We start from the raw sequence: 15,311 nt of genomic DNA, 5'->3' as shown, positions 1-15,311 counted from the left end.
TAACCCAAACCTGTTATACACAGTACCAGGCATACCCTCATCAACTGCATGATGGTTGAGTGGATGGGACAGAAATGGCAGGGGCAACAGGTGCTGATAGGTGAATCTGTTGCAGTTAAAGTAATAGCTAAGCTTGTGAGGGGCCTAGTGCCAGTACTCAAGTAACCTCCTCTGTATGTTTGAGCCTGCAGTCCTATAGAAAACCCAGGTGACATGTATGAAGGCTATCTAGCTGTGTCAAGTGTATGTATGCAAGGTCGAACTGTCTGCCACAATTGTCCCTCACACACTGTTGCATGTAAACACACCTGGTAAACATGTACATATGCACCTGTACCTTGACTATGAAAAGGTCATTGTGTTTCCATTCTGCCATACTCATCATTGCTACTGTCAGCAAGCCCACAGCCTGCAGACATACAGACACCTGAATCATAAATATAATACAGTATGTGACACTACAGTCAGTCAGCAGTACTAACAGGAATAATCCATCATGGCTAACAAGCTACATATACCTCGATGTGTACCTATAACTATTCCCAGCAGACAGCACCTTGCACAACATTACATTACTACATTGTACTATATTGACCCTATGCATCAGACCCATATGAGTATGTCTCTGCATCTATGGTATGGATAACAGGGTTGTGGCACAAGTATCATCACATGCACAGGGTGTGGTGCGGGATTGCAGGATGCCTAGGCTGGGCCATGTGGTTGACATTGTGTGTGCGTGTGTGCGTGTGTGTGTGTGTGTGTGTGTGTGTGTGTGTGTGTGTGTGTGTGTGTGTATCTGGAGGGGTAGTGTTCAACTGGGCCGTGCAGAGGAGCTGTGCATGTCTAGTGGTGACCAGCCTGTGATACAGATGTGTGAGTGTTTGTCTGCACAAAATCAAGCAATGTGGATGTGCAACACAGGGCTATGTTGGACAGCCATGGACCATACATGGCAGAATGTACGGTTCACCATCTCCTAGCAGGGACGTGGGGAACTGGTTCTGCCAGGAGTCTCACTGGCACCACCAGGCCCAAGGACAGCTGCAATACTACTCCCCAATGGTGACTGCTGTCTGCTGGATCCATATCCCTGATGAGACTGACCAGGACCACGTGCCTATGGCCTGCTTCAATGTGATGTGGACAGCACCCTCCCTTCGGTAGTGGTGGTGGTACTGTCACTATGAGACTGTGAAGGTGCACAGCCATGTGGGCTCTCAGCTGGACATGTTGCTGACCTACGTCTACCTGGCCAATGCCCTACTCCCACCACATGCTCAAGCACAAACATTGCATGGTTGAGCAGTCACAATGTCTCACAACACCATCTATCCATTACATCAGCAAAATGATGTATGGCATCACAAATGCAGTAGAGGTCGTCATGCATGACAGAAAGCACTGCATTCCTTACAATGAGCATCTGTCTGGTGTTGTAGTCAGTACGTGCTTATGCCTCCATGATGGACCATAACATTCATCTGGTGTCCTGCTGTAGCAGTTTCCAAAGGGGCTTGAAGGGCAGCAGTCCTCCATTCAGCACCCCTGTCCATCTGCCTGTGTGTGACCTTGCCTGCTCTCTGGCTATGGCTAGTGTCTACACTCACACTTGCCATAGTCACCACACTAGCATGTTCCATGCCACCACCCTCCAACTTTCCATTATCTGTGGCTGTTGGGGACTGGGTATGTGTGGGCTTACTGACTGTGTGCAGGAACATTGCGGTTGAAAGTGGGATACCATCCAATGGCACAGATTCAGGCCCTGACAACCCCACCTGTGCCTCACTATGACCAGCATCATCTTGAGAGTCTGCTAAGACACTGACATCAGGTTGTGAGGGGAGACACCAACCCCCATGTTCACCTGTGAGGGGAAGACAACATATGTAAATTAATACCCTGCAGTATTGTGTCTGCTGACACACACACACACACACACACACACACACACACACACACACACACACACACACACACACACACACACACACACACACACACACACACACACACGCATGGTAAAGTCTTGCACAGCTTTGCCACCTATGGACCACAATCCATCTCTTTAACAGCTACTGTAATACCCTCAACAAAGGGTGACAAATCCTACTGTGATGGGCCTATTAGCAGAATGTTAAGTGTGACCAAGACCAAGGCTATTGGGAGTGAGCTATACAGTGTGACCATGGCCATATGCAAGTATTATAGCAGCTGACTTACTGCTATACAGACCAGACATGATGACAAGGTTTAATGATATGTAATAATAACTAATGAAGGAACAGGAGAATACTCTATCATTGCAGTACCTACACAGTGCAGACTCACTGAGATTCATTTCAGACAACATTACAGGACAGTCTGCAATACAAAGAGGAAGCATATAAAGTACTAGGTGCATAGGTTCATAGGATGATACCAGGATATTGGCCTAGATGCCTTCATAAGCCTAGCCCAAACTTTTGTCCATGTGCCTTCAATGCCAGCAACTGTTTCCCCTGTTCAGCTGGGACACATGCAGGATCCCATGGGTGTCTTTTCCATTTCCCATGCATGCAGTCATCCAGATTCTTCTTCAAAAGGGATATACATGCACAGTGCTAGACATGGGGAGGGGGTGTATTTTACAGACAGTGTATTGTGTGGGACACTACACTGTCCCGCCAACAACTACTATACATGTCACAGACCAGATGAGGGCCTTGTGTGCATGTTGTGTGAGTGGGGTTTGTCTTACGGATATGCAGAAATGCCATCAAAGCTGGTTTGGAAATGGCCTTGTATGCCAGACACAGGTCGCCTATGATCAGTCTGTATGAGACTGAGTACAGGGACAGGGCTCTCAGCCTATCTGTATAGGATAAGTTTTGCAGACTCTGGAGTTGCCAGGTCGGGAACCTCTGTGTCTCTGCAACTTCTGCATTTGCTTGGCAAGGTGCATGCCAAAAGAGCCATTGTACTTGGTAATGTGTTTGATAAGGGTGGAGTACAGGGATGTTGTGGCCTCCTGGTTCCTGGATGAGATACCCATATTTGTGAGGTGGGCCATGTAGACAGCCTTCCATAGAATGGTACCAACATGGTGGGAAACTGTCCAGTTGCTAGCAATCTTGTTGCACAAGTTGCCACACACCTGATTGCATGTTCAGTACATTGTTATTACTGTCATAATTAGTGTAGATGACATCTACTACAACAGGGAAAATGATGCATCTCCTGGCATTCACTTTAAGGCAATGCTTCTTGCACCAGTCATTAATGTGGGTTAGGGCCTCTTGGAGGATGCTCAAGTCAGTAGGGGGATGTAAGACAGTGGCCAGCTTGCAATCATCTGTAAACCTGGTCAGCCACAAATCACTGGTTTTGTCTTGTACCTCAGAAATGTATATATCAAACAGTAGAGGCCCCCAGACTGATCCTTGGGGTACACCACTCTGTAAGGGTCTACTACTAGAGGTGGCCTCCACTACTTTGACTGAGTGGGTACTATCATTGAGCCAGTTAGCTACCCATCTGGTAACATACAGGTTGATTCCTAACTGTGTAGGCTTATGTATCATGGCCACATGGGGATTATTGTGAGAGATTTGGGCTAGGTGAAGGCAGGCAGTGTGCACCATCTTCCCCTCATCCTTGTGTTTGTTGACCACTTCAGAGAAGTCAAGCAGGTTTATCAGACCTGATCTCCCTTTGAAAATACCACACTTTGTGGGCTCAAGCATTTTGAGGTTGCCAGTGTCCTTGTTTATAAGGTCCTTGATATTGCCTTCTATGTACTTGCAGATCAGACTAGTTAGGCTGATGTGCATATGATTGGCTGGGTCAGTGGATTGCTCCTCCTTTGTGTATAAGGATGACAGTGGATGGCCTCTGTGCAGATGGGATGACACTGGTGCTCAGTGTTTGGTTGACTACACTGTGTAATGGCGTTCAGAGCTCATGTCTGAGTTCATGTAGGGCACAGCCAGGGATGGTATCAGGCCTATGGAGACTTCTGTGTGTTGCCTTTGAGAGGGCATTATGGAGCTGCTTCCTGATGATGAGGGGAAGGGGCCAGGTGCTGTGCATGTCCATGTGTACCGATGGGGGGACAGGGGGTGATGTTTACACTTATGTCTCCAGCAGGTTGGCTATCTCTATGCCATATGTGTATGTGGTGTTATTGACCACCACTACAGAGCAGATTTGGGTATTGCCTCTGGGATTTCAGATATATGTGTAGAAGGCCTACTGATTGGCCTTGGTGGATGTGTCTTATTTGCACTCAAAGATAACCTTAGGGTAATTCATCTGTGACCTTAGTTGCTTGTTCAGACCAAGGTGACATTGCTTCCAATTAGGTACCTGCTCCTTCTTGGCCCTGTCCAGCAATTATTTCCACCTATTATGGTATTTGTGTATTGCTGCTGTCCACCACAGAGGTTTACCCTACCTTGAGGGAGATGATGTTGTCCTGTCAGGTATTGCTGAGTCCATACAGCTATGTAGGTGCTCACATAGTATTGTGGTGTGGGCTTGGACACTGCTGCTAGTTCCAACTAATGGGACCATGACTGTAAAGCTACTTCAATCTGCTCTAATTAGATTTATTGTCATTTTTGGAAAGTTTATTTTGTTTGACCTTGATGGGGGGGTTCAGGGGAGATGGTGACCCCAACAGTGATGGCTATGTGGTCAGATCTTACCAAGGGGGATGACACTGTAAGAGTGCTACAGTAGCTACTCGTATTGGTTAGGACCAGGTACAGCATATTTCCACCTGCCGTATGGGTGTTGACCAGCTAATCAAATGCATTGTCATTGACAAAGCTGATAAATCTCTGTTCATTCATGTTCAGATAGAATAGGTCATGCAAATGATGGGTGGGTCATTAAAGTCACCCAAGACAGGGTAGATGGTTGAATCTTGACAGATTCAAGCAAGTCCAGACAGGTATAGTGGTTATCCAGAGTCATGGTTGGAGGTCTGTAACTAGCTATGATTTGAATAGGTGTTTTGTCAACAGTTAACTGCACTTGGAATGTCTCCAGTGTGTCATACTGTATGCACAGTCTGGAGGTGTGTATGTGTATGATACTGTTTAAAACTCCACATCATGTGGTTTTGCAGCCCTCCATTTGGGGTTTAAATGTATAGTGGGATGAGTAACCTGGTAAGGTTAGTGTGCTTTCCACAGCTGCAAACCAGGTGTCAATGACTGCACAAATGTCAGCATCCTCCAGGACAAGGTACGCTTGCAATGACATGAGTTTCATGCTAAGACTTCTAGCTCCTGTTAGAGCAAGACATCTGCATGAAGGCACAAATCAATGGTTGGGAAAGACCAGAAAATTGTGACACTTTATAAATCTAACACACTTAGTTGCTAGCAAAGACGATTACATATTCACAGGAATCCTCCACAGGATATGACATCTGACATTCATATGTATACTGTTATGTTCTGACTTCAGTCTTTACTGGGTTGCTAGTGATTTGCCAGACAATACACAACTGTATGAGGCATTGACTACAAATATGAGGCAAAGATGTGGTCATGCAACACTCTGGACAGTTGAAAGGTATGAGCTCAGTATATAACATACAGTTCAACACACACTTCTGCGCCAGTTGTTTAATATGCACATACCCTATATAAGTCTCTTACATTTGTAAGACTAGCATATATATCATAGCAGCATTCAAAGGTAACATATGACTATTTACAACATCCCAGGTAGCTGCCCTAGCAGTGTCACAGTCAGTATTGGACAACAGATACTCCAGTAGTAGTAATACATGAGCTGATCTTTGCTGGGGTAACTCAGGGGCCAGAGCTGTGAGCTATGTAACTGCAGACAGGGCCAGCAGGAATGGCCATAAGTGCCGGACAGCAACACATGAGTCCAGCAAGTCTTCTTGCAACCTAGTGTTTAACATCCTATTTCACATTATTGCATCCCCCTTCTGCATTCCATTACATGCTTAATTGATTGACATACCTGTTATAGTGGTGAAGAGTTTCCTCAGAATAATGCAAATGTTTAGGTTTGTGTAGTCGCAGTCTGTCTTTGTGTAGATGGGCTCGGACCCGTATTGCATAGGCAGCAGCTTGCCTTTTGTGGGTAATGCTCATGAGCAGGTGATGGCTTGTGCAATTGGTGTCTCCCACTTGCTACTTGCATCCAGAGCAGCTGTGTTGTCTTTCCATTAGCCAATGCCATAGCAACACAGTGCTATAATTAAATCCTTCATGTGGGCCTTGCCCCTTTCCTTGCCTGGGTGAAGGAAATTATGGAGGTGTGAGGCTACAGCTTCACAGAAGGTAGGTAGAAATACCTCTCAGAACAAGAAATGTGGAGACAGACCAACAAAATGGGGGACAAAGTTCCATAACTGGCTACAGATTGTAAGTATTGTTGTTATACACATAGAAGATTGCTAGATTAACAGAGTTTGTCTGGACATGCATTTTCTGCATGAATTAATGTCTGACACTGATATGTCTCTGACAGTGATATGTCTTCTGACATACCTCTCAACTGTCCTCATGTCCACAGAATGCCCATAGGTTTGCCTGTTATGTTTGGTCTGTTTCTCAGACAATTTCTGTTTTTGAGAAATTAGTAGGATAATGTGAGGACTGAAGTCAGTAAATGCTGATATCCATTTGTATTTAGACATCATATCCTTCAGGGATGTTATGTTACAACAAACCCTGTGATACCAGCAACTGTTTCAGTTTGTAACATCATTATGTGAGATATGTCCTTCTTTTGGACCTCCTGTCCCCCAAGGATGTCGAGCTTTGTCCAGATGTCTTGCAGAAAGAGGTTAAGAGGTATGGTATATCATGATTTAGTGACTTCACTCCTGATATCATCCCAGAGACTTAGCAGACTCCTGGAAGCGGTATGCAGCAGTGGCCATAAATATGGTCCCACAGTCTGGATATTCTGTGGAAATCTGTAAAGTTGAGAGTTATGTATGCCTGGCCATTAACAGACTGTCAAGATTGTGTAGCAGTGAAGTGTGTAAATGTTTGTTGGGCTGAATAGGGAAAGTGGCAGATGTCTGTCACAGATCATTTTCTATCTGACTGTGCATGCTGCTACAGTTGCTGGTGGTCTATCAGGTGTATCTGATTGTAGGGGCAGATTGAAAAATGTCCTGTAACACCTCAGGATTCCCAGCAGACTGTGACATGGGACAGTATATGTCAGTGTAGTGTGTAACTGGCAATCAGGATACTTTGATCAAACATTTGTTATACTCTAGAGGTTAGTTCAGGTACTGGTATGTTGCTGTGATTATGGTGCAAATGGTTGTGGGTGGACAATTTCTCACCAATGTCTGCTTTCCCCTACAGTTACATCCCTATAGTGCATGATATATTTGCAAATGCATGAGTAATTCCCCAGAGCTGATTTGGGGTAGTGTTGTGTTGGTCTAACTGTAGTTCAGAAGGTGCTGGGTGAAATGGTTGGCAGCTCTTAGTGTTTTTTTCCCTTCTGTTACATGACTGTGGTCATACCTCTCCACTGTCCAGATATCTATACACTGTCCAGATGTGTGGCTCATATGCTTGGTCTGTTCCCCATAACAGTTGTGAGTTTCTGACAAATCACTGGGATGATGTGAGCATTGACATCAGTAAATGATAACAATCAGTTGTGTTTCAGACCTGAAATCTGTCAGAAAATATATGGTAAAACAAACCACGCTACCCTAGCAGACTTCTACAGTTATAACAGCCATACTTCAAATATGTCACTATTCTTTGCCCTTTGTCCCCCTCCTTTGTCTTATGTTAAATGACTATAGTGCATGATATGTTTGTAAAAGCATTCAATATTCCTACAGCTCAGGTGATGTAGAGGTATGTTGTTGTGATTGTAGTGCACAGGGTCATGGGTCCAAGACTTGGTAGTGCTGACTTTTTTTTTCATTAATTTTAAATGACTATAATGCAGGATATATTTGTAAAAGCATTATAAATCTTCACAGCTCAGATAGTGCACTAGTACAGTGCTGTGATTGTAGTGCAGAGTATCTTGGGTTCGAGCCTTGGCAGAGCTGATTATTTTGTTGCTGGGCAGAATAAGGCCTAATGGAGACAGAGTGATTAAAGCACTTTTAAGCAGTTGTAAGTGGGTTTGCATGATTTTGCACAAAACTAAGCAATGCTAACAGATGACAGATGGTTAAGTCCTCTTAGCTTCTCTTAGAGGGGCTTACTCCTGCTTACACCAGCACTAATTTTAATTAAAGAAAAGAAAAAAGGGTGATAAGAAAGTGGTGAAATGGGGGCAAGCAGGGGGTAAAACATTAGGAAAACCAGCTAGGGATGTGCAGGATGGGTGTAGGAAAGAACCATAGCTCTACATTTCTGCTGCAGCAACAGCTATGTCTGATGTAGAAAATTTGGAATTTACAACCTCACACCCCACAGGGAGGGGTGTTGGCAATATACATTTGTAGAGTAATTTGAGTGTTGATTGATTTATGTCACTGGGCATGGGGACAAAATGTAAATCTATGTATGGGGCAACAATTTTTCTTTGGGACAGATGCCCTATTTTATTAAGGTGAGAGTGGGATGTTGGGAAAGGGCTGTAGGTATGTTTGGGGAGGTCGGTTGGGTAGGATAGGTTACATTCGCAGACAGACAAGACACACAAGACAGCAGACAGAGGCGATATATGACACATGAGAGGAGTAAACACCTTGGATGGGGATAGTGGTTGGGAATCAGATGCCCATGGATACAGTGGGACTGAAGTTCCCACCCATGGGCAGTCACCACTGCACCTTCATGGCCCCGAAGGTGGCTGTGTTGGGGGTGGGCAACAGGGGCAGCCTGCCCCTCCAGGTACACCAAGCAGCCCTTCATCTGGAGCAGCCATCCATCCAACTTGGAGTAGGTGACACTGCACACCATACCTGGAAATTGTGGCAGTTGACAGGCTCCTCTTCATGCCCGCAACCAGGGAGGGTGGGCCCCATCCCCTGAAGCAGTTCCATCCAAAGGTGGTGCAGGACCAGCAGATGAGGAAGTTCCATATTGGGTCCCAGATGTGCTGGAGTCTGGTGCCACAGCCAGATGAGGTGGGACAGCAGCTCCATCAGGATCTGCCTTCATAATGTGTTATGGTGTTGAGGTTATCCAAGATATATTGGTTAGTCATGAACAAAACATTTCAAAATTAGGTATAACTGCATGTGTGGGTGATCCAATTAACCCAAACCAACAGATTTGAAACAGTTGCATAGCAAACAGAACACATGCATAAATAGAACAACAGTAAGCATTGTAACAGCATGTCAGTTACATTGATGGCAGCAGGCTGCCAACAATGCTATTTGAACAAGGTATGTTAATATGCAAACAATTAAATATATGAACAATAATAGAACACAAGTCCCAACATTAGGTTTTGAGAAAAACATAGCCGTAGTATATGAATAATAATTAGTGATGCAGATGACGGGTGGGTAGAGAGAGAAAAAAGTCCATTAACAACTGCATAGGCTTCTGTTTTTCACAACAGTACTTCTCAATACTCCACAGGTCTGCTCTCACTTTACATCTACCTATGGCCCATAACTTCTGTAGCACATACATATGTGTTAAACTGTCAACCTGTAATGGTATGGGGCACACTGTGACAACTACGGGTACATTACTAGAGGGGGCTTGTACATGTCAGGGTTACATATCTGACAAAGAAGGGGTACCCTGGACTGATGTTGTATGAGTCTGATATTGGCTTACTTCTCTGGATTCTTATCTGTATCCAAGGTGATTGGCAGCAGTGACCACTAGCCGTGACAGCGTGACACTTGAGGGGACATGTATCGGGAAGAGTGCATTGTGTATGCACCTATGCTTCTATCATTTGCTTGCATATGGGTTTGGACAGTGGAACAGTTGTACATGGTGTATTAGTATATCCTTCATACAGCTACCACACACATTTCTTTACCTGTAAGACCTGTGGAGAAAATATCACTTTCTGACAGTTTCTACAAATATTCCAGATTTCTTTAGTGTATATATGCACACATCTCAGTACCACTCCCTGGATTCGAACCATGTCTAGGTGTGCTAAAATGAACAACATGGCTATTTTCCATCACACTGAGCTACTGGAGAAACTGATAGCTTTTGCTTGACTGATTTCTGTCTAGTACTCTCTAGGTTAGACAGTCTGACCTTGTAATCCTGGCATTCATGGATAGCAGATAGTTAATGTACTGTGTATTAATCCTTTGAAATAATACAATCTGGAAAGCAAAGGATAACACATGAATGCAATGCTGCAGGGGACACACTGTAATACTGTAGACATTACTATTCAGGCTTCAGATCTTATGCATACAATATTACATATTTCCTTTATATCTTGTTAAACAGCTCCACATTCTACTGTTTTGCATACTAGCTGCATCCCAGAACAGTCTCAGTTAATTCATGTTGTCAACACCATATTTGCTGTGAAGAACTTGTACACATTCTATTTCTACAACAACATACCAGAGTAAACACAACAGTTTGTGGTATGCATCTTTATTACAGTGAAATTACACTTTTATTCCTGGATATCCTGTGGGTCACTGTTAGTGTGACAAGCATCATTTATTCATTAGACACAGTACACACTATACCTACTGGCAGTAAACAATGTACTCCTTATACTTTATGACACTGTATACTGCAAGATAGATCTGTACTCACTAGCCTGTCGGTGCATCCGTGTCAATCTATTGGCATGGGTCTCAATATTGCTAGCCATCTCTGCTGCAGCTGTAGGGGTGAGAAACAAACATTATGCATATCTGTCTCTCACATACTCAGGCTAGAATTTGGTACAGCTATATCTGAGATACTCGCAATCTGCTGGAGCATGGTTGTCCCAAGCATCTTGGATCCACATGGCCAAGAGCACCCCCCTTCTTCCACTTTAGGTTGGCATAGTGATGCTGTACCTGCTCACCAGCTAGGGGGATACCAGTGGCACTTGTGAGTTCACATGTCAGATAGTCTCAGGCCTCCACTTTATACTGTGAGCCCTGGTACTGGCCCAGCAACAATCTGTCATCATGGTTTGACACAAGGATTCTAGCCATGACCCTGGACTCCACAATGCCTCAGCACTGTACCCAAAAGAGCGAGCCCTCTCCAACACCTGACATAGTTCCTGGACAGATCAAACTACAACAGGTTCTGGCTGTATTCTGGCCTGCATGGTCTAACTAAGGCCGTATTCCTGCTCTTTTCCATCATTGGACCATTTCAAAAATGCTGAGCACAGCTTAGCAACATGCAAACTTGCTAAGCTGTGTTTAAAGGGGTAGATGCTGAGCAAGGTTTAGCGCTGTGCAATTCTCCTTAGCTGAGCAGACTGTAACTTAGACTTTACATCTAAGCAATGCTTAAACCAGCTAAGCAGAGCTGAACATTGCTTGGCATTGCTCAGTTTTCATTTTAAAAAGATATGAGGATTAGATTAATAAGATTAATTCATCCTTACTGACATATTATTAAGTGTATATGATTTACTTTACATGACATCCCCCTATGTGCTTTCATTGCATTACCTTGGGGTGTGACTATACTGTATGGGACACTTGTGTATACATGGGTGATTTCACATGTTATATGCAGTCACACCTCCATTTTGGACCAGCTACACTACCCTGGGTGACAAATATTACTTACTACTTAATTTAACATAACAAATTAATTTTAACAATGCTTTCCCATGTAAAAATGAAGTGTCTGTCTTGGTACTCAAAATGTGAATGCCTGCATGCAAGTACAGAACTTTAACCACTATACTATCTTATTAATATTTTAGCTAAACATTTTTCTTTAGCTCCTATGAGATGTTTAAGCAATGCTGAGCAGATGGCCATAACTCGCAACCCCACTCAGCTACGCTTAAACATACATCACAATGAAAAAAAAAAGGAAATGGATAAAATCACTTTATTTATATGTATCAATACTCCTTGTAAGTCACAGTAAGGGCAATTGTAAGGGGACAAATAGGGGCAGATTTTAAATATTCCACTTACAAACTTAGAAAGTTGATAAAATAATAGGTTTTGTATTAGCATGACTTTTCCAAAGGATGTGGACTCTTAAACTCAAATGTTTGTCATTATTTAATGACTCTAATCCTCTGCTATTTGCCAGGTAGGGACAGATATTTGGAGGAACACACCAAGACTATGAGACAGACATCTGGACATTCTGTGAAAACCTGTACAGTTGAGAGGTATGGCCATACAGCACCTTTGCAATGCATGGGGTGTGTGACAGTACCTGTCACACAGACCCTGAATTTATTTAAAGATCTCCTGACTATTTCAGTGTCCACGGACACTGTTTTACTATTTTATATTTCCTTTCAGTGTCCGCGGACACTGAAAGCATTGTAAAGTGCCATAGAGCACTTTCACAATGCAGGGGGTGTGTGACAGTACCTGTCACACACCATCTGCATTTATTTAATGATCTCCTATCTATTTCAGTATCTGTGGACACTGTTTTACTATTTATTTTTGCTTTCAGTGTCCGCAGACAACTAACGCATTAAAAAAGTGCTGTACGGCACTTTGGGAGTGCAAGGGGCATGTTGGATGTGTGACCACTGCTAAAACATTCACCCTGCACTCAGTAGTGTTCGTGTCCACTTAGCCTTAGCAGTAGCGCATCTTCATGAATATGCAAGGCACGATGCTGTTAAGGCTATGTGGAAATGGACATGGTTCACTCCATGCAGAAATAGCACTATTCCTGCATGGAGTTTATTGAATCCTAGGGTGATTTTATTTGTTTTTTATTTTTTTAATTTCAGTGACCTCATTTGAGTGTACTGCACCAGAGACACTGCTGTACTTTTCCTTCTCTTTGTCTTGCCTCGGGATTCAGCAAGCCAAAATTTCCATGCAGGAACATTGTAGCCATTCCTGCATGGAATATGGCCGCCGAGCAATCCAGCAAATAGCTGATCTGACGTGCATGGACATGCCTACACTGTTCCTGCATGGATATGGCTGCTGAATGCTAATTACCTAATTTGCTGGTGAAAACCATGCAAATGAGGAGAATTAGCAATTTACCAAGCAGCCACGTATCTGTGCAGGAACAGTGTTATTTGCATAAATGTATTCTGCTACTAACCAAATACATTTCTACAAATAGCAAAACAGAGGCATGATAGCTCTCAAAAAAGCATGTATTACAGTGGTTAGGCATGCCAATGGCCAAATATATGGCCATTGGCATGGAAAACTGTTTATTTTTTATAAAAATCAAACTTTATTTGGCTGATCTCTGCCGTTTAAGCATATGGCAGTGGCACACAAACAGGATTGGGTGGAAAATAAAACAAAAAGGTGAAAACTCAATTTTAAAGGAAAACTGCATTTTGCCATTATAGTCAATGACATGCAGAATGGAAACAATGCAAGGGAACAGTGGATGTCAAGGAGAAAGGCTCTGTGTAAGTGCAGTAACTATGGACTAAGGCAGCGGGGTATGCAAATGAGGGGAAATTTACTGAATCACAGAAATCCTCTAAGTCATAAACTGCACCTAACTGTGTAGGTGCTCTAGAATGATAGTGTAACTAGGAGGGGCAACAGACATGATAAGAAGGTGTGTAAGGCATGTTATAAGCATGTTGGAGCCCTAAGGTGCAGAGATAAGCTTAGCTTAGTATAGCTAGGGTGTGTCTGAGGCTATATTGTCTTGTTCCATGAACTGAGGAGCATGTTCATACCCAGGGGGCAGCCATTTCTTACTGTTTATTTTAGCTAAATGGGTTTGTGTGGTGTGCACCTGGTCTAAAAAAAAACAAAAAAACAAAAATGGAAATAGCAGGACTGTTTACATCTGGGCATAGGGTTTGCGCGGAGTGCCTCAAACTTAAAAGGGAAGGAAATAGGAAGGGGAAAAAAAGGGAAATAGAATAAAAGCAATCAAGTACAAATAAAATAGCAAGCAGCTGGAATGTATCATACACAGCCAATCACACAGGCAGCATCAGCAGCAAACCACTACAAACTATGCAAACACCTTTCAGTCTGTTTTTTCTCACAAACTCTACACCATAGGTGTATACACATGGGGGATTTTTAACTGACAAAAATAACAAAAATGTTGTTGGGTGCTGTCGCTTTGATACACCAGTATGTGCTAGAGGCTGAGGGTGGTGAGGAGGATAATGCTGACAACCTTTCCAGACTCAAGAGGAGGAGAAGAGTGTTCAGACCCAGGGTTACCTGTCAGGGGCTACATGATCTGGAGATAGCAGAGCACTACAGGGTGGACAGAGACATCCTTCAGCAAATCATTGAGCTGTGCCAGCCTCAACTCAGACCCAGAACCAACAGAGGGGAAACCATCCCAGTGGATAAATAGGTATGTGTAGCCTTAAGAATTCTAGCTACAAGTACTTTCCAAAGACCTACTGAGGACATCATGGGGGTCTCACAGGCATCTGCATCCAGGGTACTCCACCAGTTCCTGGATGCCATGCTACCACATGCTGGAGAGCACATCTACTTCCCCAACAGCTATGAGGAGAGGACCAGCAAGATGCATATCTTCCACCATGTAGCAGAATACCCAGAGGTACTGGTTGTCACAGACTGCACGCACATCCACATTAAAGCACCACCCAGTGAACATGGTAGGGTCTACATAAACCACAAGGACTTCCCCTTCAACTGCCAGGTCATGTACAATGCCCAGGGCATTATCATGAATGTGTGTGCTGGCAGCCCTAGAAGCTATCACGACTCCCACATCTGACATTCGTCACAGCTGTATCAGGCATTTGCTATTGGGAGCATCCTGTATGGCCATCTGGTGGGAGATGCTGGCTAAGCACTGGAGCAGTAGATGGTGACTCCCATCAGAAATGCACACAAACCCACACAAGAATGCCATAATGAGGCACACACATAAACTAGGATCATTATACAGCATGTGTATGGGATGCTCAAGTCAAGGTTCCACTGCCTTGACATTTCCGGTGGAGCCCTGCAGTACTCTCCAGACACCAGACACATGTGCACACACATTCATAGTATGTGCCATGCTACACAATATGATCCTGCAGAAACAGCTGCAGCAGAACAGCATGGGGAAGGGCCACACAGTCCCCCATCATTGCCAAGGCCCCCACAGGCACAGAGGGACTCACAGGTGGAGGCCCCTGAGACTTCTCCTGTAGGTAGATGGAGGCATGCCCAGTATCCTCAGGCCTTGGCAAAGAGGCAATGCATAGCACGCACACTGACACTGTAG

The sequence above is a fragment of the Protopterus annectens genome, chromosome 7.part0 (assembly GCF_019279795.1).
Source record: "Protopterus annectens isolate FY-2018-M chromosome 7.part0, PAN1.0, whole genome shotgun sequence".
Taxonomy (NCBI): domain Eukaryota; kingdom Metazoa; phylum Chordata; order Ceratodontiformes; family Protopteridae; genus Protopterus; species Protopterus annectens.
The sequence above is the reverse complement of the archived record's forward strand: the minus strand, read 5'-3'. Positions refer to the sequence as shown.